We start from the raw sequence: 6,267 nt of genomic DNA on the forward strand, positions 1-6,267 counted from the left end.
GATTCAAAGCCAGCCCAGGTTGGAAAGTCTGTGAGGCTCATCTCCAATGAACCAAGCATAAAGCTAGAAATGGAACTATGGTTCAAGTGGTAGAGTGCCAGTTTTGAGCGAAAAAAGCTAAGGGACAGTGCCCAAGCCCTGAGCTCAAGCCCAGGGACTAGCGTGTGTAAACACACACACACAGAAAAGGGCTAAGTAGTATGGCATAGGTATCGGAGCAGCTGCATAACAAGTGCTAGGCCCTGAGTTCAAACCCCAGGACATCCCTTCGTGCACATACACAGTATCCTAAAGCAAGGTCTAAAAAGCCAGACTAGATACCCATGGAAGGAAAATCTTCCTTTAGAAATTCGCTCACTGAACATGCCCTAATCCTAGCTTGTCCCTAGACAAATGATGGCCGTGAGATCGAATGAAGACCTAATAATACTTGAAGTGGAGCAAAAACAAATTAAAACCCACACCAGCCACTGGTAGTTCACACCTGTCATCCTAACTACTCAGGAGGCTGAGATCTGAGGATCATGGTTCAAAGCCAGCCTAGGTAGGAAAGTCCATGAGACTCTTATCTCCAATAAATCACTCAGAAAACTGGAAGTGGTGCTGTGGCTCGAGTGGTAGAGCACTCTCCTCCAGCTGAAGAGCTGAGGGACAGCGCCCAAGCCGGGAGTTTAAGCCCCAGGACTGACCAAAACAAACAAACAAACAAGCTCAGGGACAGTGCTCAGGCCCTGAGTTCAAGCCTCAGAACTCCTCCCCCACCTCTCTCTTTCTTCCTCTTACATACACACACACACTTGAAATCCAGGACTACATTCTAGCTAAAATAGCATTCATCTGGCCTTCACATAGGCGACAAGTATAATTTAAGTCACTGGGTGGTGTTGCTATGGAGATCTGATTACCCTTGCGGCCCACCCTGTCTCTTGAGAGAAACAAGGGCAGGCCCAGCTGAGTTTTGCGGGACTCTGTTCTTGATTCCTTCGGGAGAATCATTAGAGGCCAATGGCAAACTTTTGTTGCTCACTGAACTAAAGCCTAGTGGATCCACAAAATACAGTTCTGTTTCTTGTCAAGTGCATAGTCCCAGGCAGACTGCATAGATTCTAGGACTCTAATACTACCTGCCTTTTAGAAATGTCCCTAATATTAAAAAAAAAAAAATCAGAACTCCCTCCTCCCCCCCCCCCCACTTAGGAGCTGAAAAAAACACTGGATTTCAACCTAAACAGTGATGTTTTAGAAAATCTTTACATCTAAGGGGGGGAAAAGTAGCTTAAAGTCAAATGTTAAGTGGGAAAAGCACTAGTTCATGTCTAATTTTATTTTCTTTTTGTCAGTGGTAGGGCTTGAACTCTGGGCCTGGGCGCTGTCCCTCAGCTCTTCAGCTCAAGGCTAGCGCTCTACCACTTGAGCCACGGCACCACTTGCTCATGCCTGTAGTCTTAAACTACTCAAAAAACTGAAATATCTATAGATTGAAGTTTGAACCCAGCCCGGACAGGAAAAGTCCGTGAGACTTATCTCCAATTAACCAGCAAAAAGCCAAGAGGTAGAACTATGACTAAATTAGTAGAGCACTAGCTTTGAACAAAACAAGCTCAGGAACATGGCCTAGACCCTGAGTTCAAGTCACAGTACTAGCACACACGCACACACTAAAAAATAAGCCAGGCCCCAGTAGCTCACACCAGTTATCCTAGCTACTCAGGAGGCTGAGATCTGAGGATCATAGTTCGAAGCCAGCCTAGGCAGCAAAGTCTGTGAGACTCTCCATTGAAGCACCAGAAAGGCCGGAGCTGTGGCTCAAGTGGTAGAGCGCTAGCCTTGAGCAAAATAAGCTCAGGGACCGTGTCCAGTCCCTGAGTTCAAGCCCCAGCACTGGCAAATAAAAACATGTCTGCACGGAGGCAGTTGTGAATCTAAGCCCCCAAGGCTTTTCCAACATCCCACAAAATAAAAGGTGCCTTCCAACTGCATCCACCCCCCTCCCTTAAAATGGTGTCGAAAACCAGTGTTTTTCAAGGAAAAGGGGGTTAGAAGGGGCAGCAGCCTAGAAATCCTACTCTCCAAAAATTCAACTGAAGACCCAGAGGCCCCCATCCCTCAGAACCTGGGCGACATAGAACTAACCTTGGGTTTCATCTTCCAGAGATTTCGCTATTCCTAGGCTTCCATGGCTCACCAGTTCTCTGGCATAGTTATGCAAGCAGCAGGCTTCATGAAAAGATGACTCTCCTTCACTGTAGAAACTGAGGCCACCGGTCAAGAAATGTAGGCGTAGCTAAGCCAGCCTGCCCAGGTGAAATCTCTTTGCACGCAATCAGGGCATGGATTTCCAATCAGCAGTCAATTTGTAGGACAAAAAAAAAAAAAAGTAGTTGGTTTCTTTAGAAAATGTGGGATGGGCAGGGGGGGAGGCTGGGAAGGGATGGGAAGGGGAAACAAAGGAGGAGGCTACAATGCTTGATAAGAAATGTACTTATGCCGGGCGCTGGTGGCTCACGCCTGTAATCCTAGCTACTCAGGAGGCTGAGATCTGAGGATTGCGGTTCAAAGCCAGCCCGGGCAGGAGAGACCGTGAGACTCCTATCTCCAATAAACCACCAGAAAACCGGAAGTGGCGCTGTAGCTCAAGTGGTAGAGCGCTCGCCTTGAGCTGAAGAGCTGAGGGACAGCGCCCAGGCCCAGAGTTCAAGCCCCATGACCGACAAAAAAAAAAAATGTACTTATTATCTTGCCCATGTAATGGTAACCCCTCTATACAGTATTTTCACAATAAAAAAAGAAAATGTGGGATGTCCAGGTGGTGGTGGCCCACACCTGTCATCCTAGCTACTCAGGAGATTGAGTCTGAGGATCACGGTTCAAAGCCAGCCCAGGCAGGAAAGGCCACGAGACTCTTATCTCCAATAAACCACCAGAAAACTGGGAGTGGCGCTGTGGCTCAGAGAGATAGAGTGCTAGCCTTGAGCTGAAGAGCTCAGGGACCGCTCCCAGGCCCAGAGTTCAAGGGCCATGACAAAAGAAAGAAAAAAGAAAGAGAGAGGAAGGAAGGAAGGAAAGAAGGAAGGGAGGAAGGAAGGAAGGAAGGAAGGACGGAAGGACATGGGATGGACCAAAGCACCTGTGGCTCAAGCCTATTGTAATCCCAGCAATAAACCGTCTGGGAGCTGAGGATTTACAGGTTCGAATCCAGCCTGGGCAAAAAGCCCAAGAGATTCTTAGGTCCAATGAACTACCAAAAAAAAAAAAAAAAAGCTGGAAGTGGAAGTGTGACTCAAGTGGTAGAGTGGTAGTGTGGAGGGGAAAAACAGCTCAGGGATAGCATCCAGGTTGTGAATTCAAGCCCAATGACTAGCACGCACACACGCACACACACACACACACACATACACACACACACACAAAGGAGGCTGCCTAAAATGTCTAAGTGATTGAACACTGCTGAATCAGAAGAAGTCTTTGCATTCAAGCCAGGCATGGGTGGCTCACAACTGTAATTCTACCTACATCGGAGGCTGAGATCGGAGCATAGTGGTTGGAAGCCAGCCTGGGCAGCAAAGCCCATTAGCCACCAAAAAGCCAGAAGTAAAGTTACAGCTCAAGTGTTAGAGAGCCAGCCTTGAGCAAAATGGCAAAGGGACAATGCCCAGGCCCTGAGGTCAGCCTCTTCGAGGTGAGGGGTGAGGAAGGCCAGCCTGGCCTTCTCCCATTGGGAGCCAGCTGCTCCTCCCGGAAGCTCTGAACCAGCCCAATCATCCAGGGGGGAAACAAAACCAGCCAAAGAACTCATTTCTCAGGCTTCCTAAGAAAATTAAAAAGAGGGGCTGGGAAGGTGGCTCCGTGGTAGAGCGCTTGCCTCGCATGCATGAGGCCCTGGGTTCCATTCCTCAGCACCACATAAGCAGAAAAGGCCGGAAGTGGCGCTGTGGCTCAAGTGGTAGAGCGCCCAGCCTTGAGCTGAAGAGCTCAGCGACAGCGCCTCGGCCCTGAGTTCAAGCCTCACAACCGCCAAAAAAAAAAAAGAAAAAGAAAATAAGAAGAGGGGAGATGGAAGCAAATAAGCACCTCAAAGTTATTCCATGGATCCCCAATTCCTTATTGCTTTGATGAAGAAGGGGACAGGGTTAGGTGGGAGGAGAGAAAGAGAGAGAGAGAAAGAAAGTGTGTGTGTGTGTGTGTGTGTGTGTGTGTGTGTGTGTGCTGACACTGGGGCTTGAACTCAAGGCCTTCCATTCTCACTTAACTTTCTTCATTCAGGGTTGCTGTTCTACCACATGAACCACACCTCCATTTCTGGCTTTTTGCCAGTTCACTGGAGCTAAGAGTCTCATGGGTTTGCCTGCCTGGACTGGCTTGAAAGAATCCTCAGATCTCAGCCTCCTAAGTAACTAGGATTACAGGGATGAATTCCCAGCAACTGGATGAAATTGTTGAAATATTTATTTATTTGCTTATTGTTGGTTGTACGCCTTGAACTCAGGGCCTGGGCACTGTCCCTGAGCTCTTAAGCTCAAGGCAAATGATCTACCATTTGAGCCACAGTGCCACTTCCAGTTTTTGACTGGTTTATTAGAGATAAGAGTCTCACGGGGACTTTTATGCCTGGACTGGCTTTGAACCAAGATCCTCAGATCTCAGCCTCCTGAGTAGCTAGGATGACAGATGTGAGCCACCAGCACCCAGCTTGAACTTTTAAGTCAATAGTTTATTTGAGGAAGGTTAAATAAAGCAAGTATGGAAGACACGGGATTGAGTGTTCAAAAGCAAGAACCACCAAGTTGGTGTGCTGCTTTGGCTGAATGGAGTTCTAATGATTTGCTGGAAATATGAAAGGCAATGGCAGCCTCACCAAGCTGAATGCTGGTAGGTAATTAAAGTGGCTGCGGAGTAAGGAGAACACCATGCATGCGGTATTCAGACAAGGCATAGGCTTATTTGCTGGACCCGGCTGGTGGCAGGTGTAGTTGGCACTCCACTTGGCTGGAAAGGATCCATGCCTTATCTAGGTTGAGGAGTTGGGGGGGGGGGAGAAGGTGTGGCCAGGTAAAGGGAGGTGAGATCAGGTGGGAGAGGGGTGTGGCCACATCGGATCCATCTGTGACTTCAACTGATGCTGGTGTAATCTCCTCCAGGTGTGCCAGTTGCCTAGGTAACACAGGTAGTGGGTGGAGACTTGGCTGAGAGGAGAGAGGAGTCTGCCCCCCCTTCCAGACCTTACAAATACATCGTAAATACAGGACGCTGGCACCATTCCTCCAACTGATCACCTGTTTTTCCTGCCTCCCACACCTGCAACATTAAGTATATTGAAGTAGGGAAATGCTCATTTTATTTGTTCGTACAGGTAGAACTTGCATTTGACTGCCACATTGGCCAACGTGTACAATCAATCATATACTGATGGCTTCCGCCTAGGAGATTGTTATAATATCTTGAGAAATGTCTGAGTTACGCTTTTATGATTCTAAGAATATGACTTGTTTGTTTCTTCCTTTTATGTGAAATTGGAGCTAGATAACTTGAGGAAAAGGAGACCTGGCGAAATATGGTACTTAGAAATACAGAAAGGGCATCTTTGCTTTGAAAGAGAGACAACAGGATGCATTCCTTCCTGAGGGATACATTTCTCACCCCAAGAACGGACACTTGTCTGACAGGATGTGTGCCTCCTTGAGAATAATGTTTCCCCCAAACTGAAGCAACCTCTTGCCCAAAATGCGGATAGCAGGGCACCTCCTTATTTCACAGATAAGGTTCTGTTTGTTTTGTTTTGGCCGAATGCATTCCTACCTGGTGTTAGGTTTTTAAAAAGAGGTAGCCGAGTAAGAACAGCACCAGGCACGCACGTGGTACTCAGGTAAGGGGTAGGTTTATTTAGTAGACCTGCTGAGACCAGGTTGGCACTCCACGTGGCTGGGGAAGGCCTGGGAATGAGAGAGAGCTGGGAAGAGAGGAAAGAGAGAGAAAAGAGCCAGAAAAGAGCAGAGAGAGGGGTAAGAACAGTAGCACTCACGTGGTATTCAGGTAAGGGGTAGACCTGCTGGGAACAGGCAAGGTTTGCACTCCACGTGGCTGGGAAAGAGAGAGAGCAAGAAAAGAACAGAGAGAGAGCTAGAATAGAACAGAGAGAGCAAGAAAAGAGCAGCAAGAGCAAGAGCAAGAGAGCGAGTGAGAGCAGAAAAGAAGAGCCAGAGCAAGAGAGAGAGTGAGAGCAGAAAAGAAGAGCCAGAGCAAGAGAGAGAGTGAGAGCAGAAAAGAAGA

Source organism: Dipodomys ordii, unplaced genomic scaffold (genome assembly GCF_000151885.1).
Source record: "Dipodomys ordii isolate 6190 unplaced genomic scaffold, Dord_2.0 Scaffold128, whole genome shotgun sequence".
NCBI lineage: Eukaryota > Metazoa > Chordata > Mammalia > Rodentia > Heteromyidae > Dipodomys > Dipodomys ordii.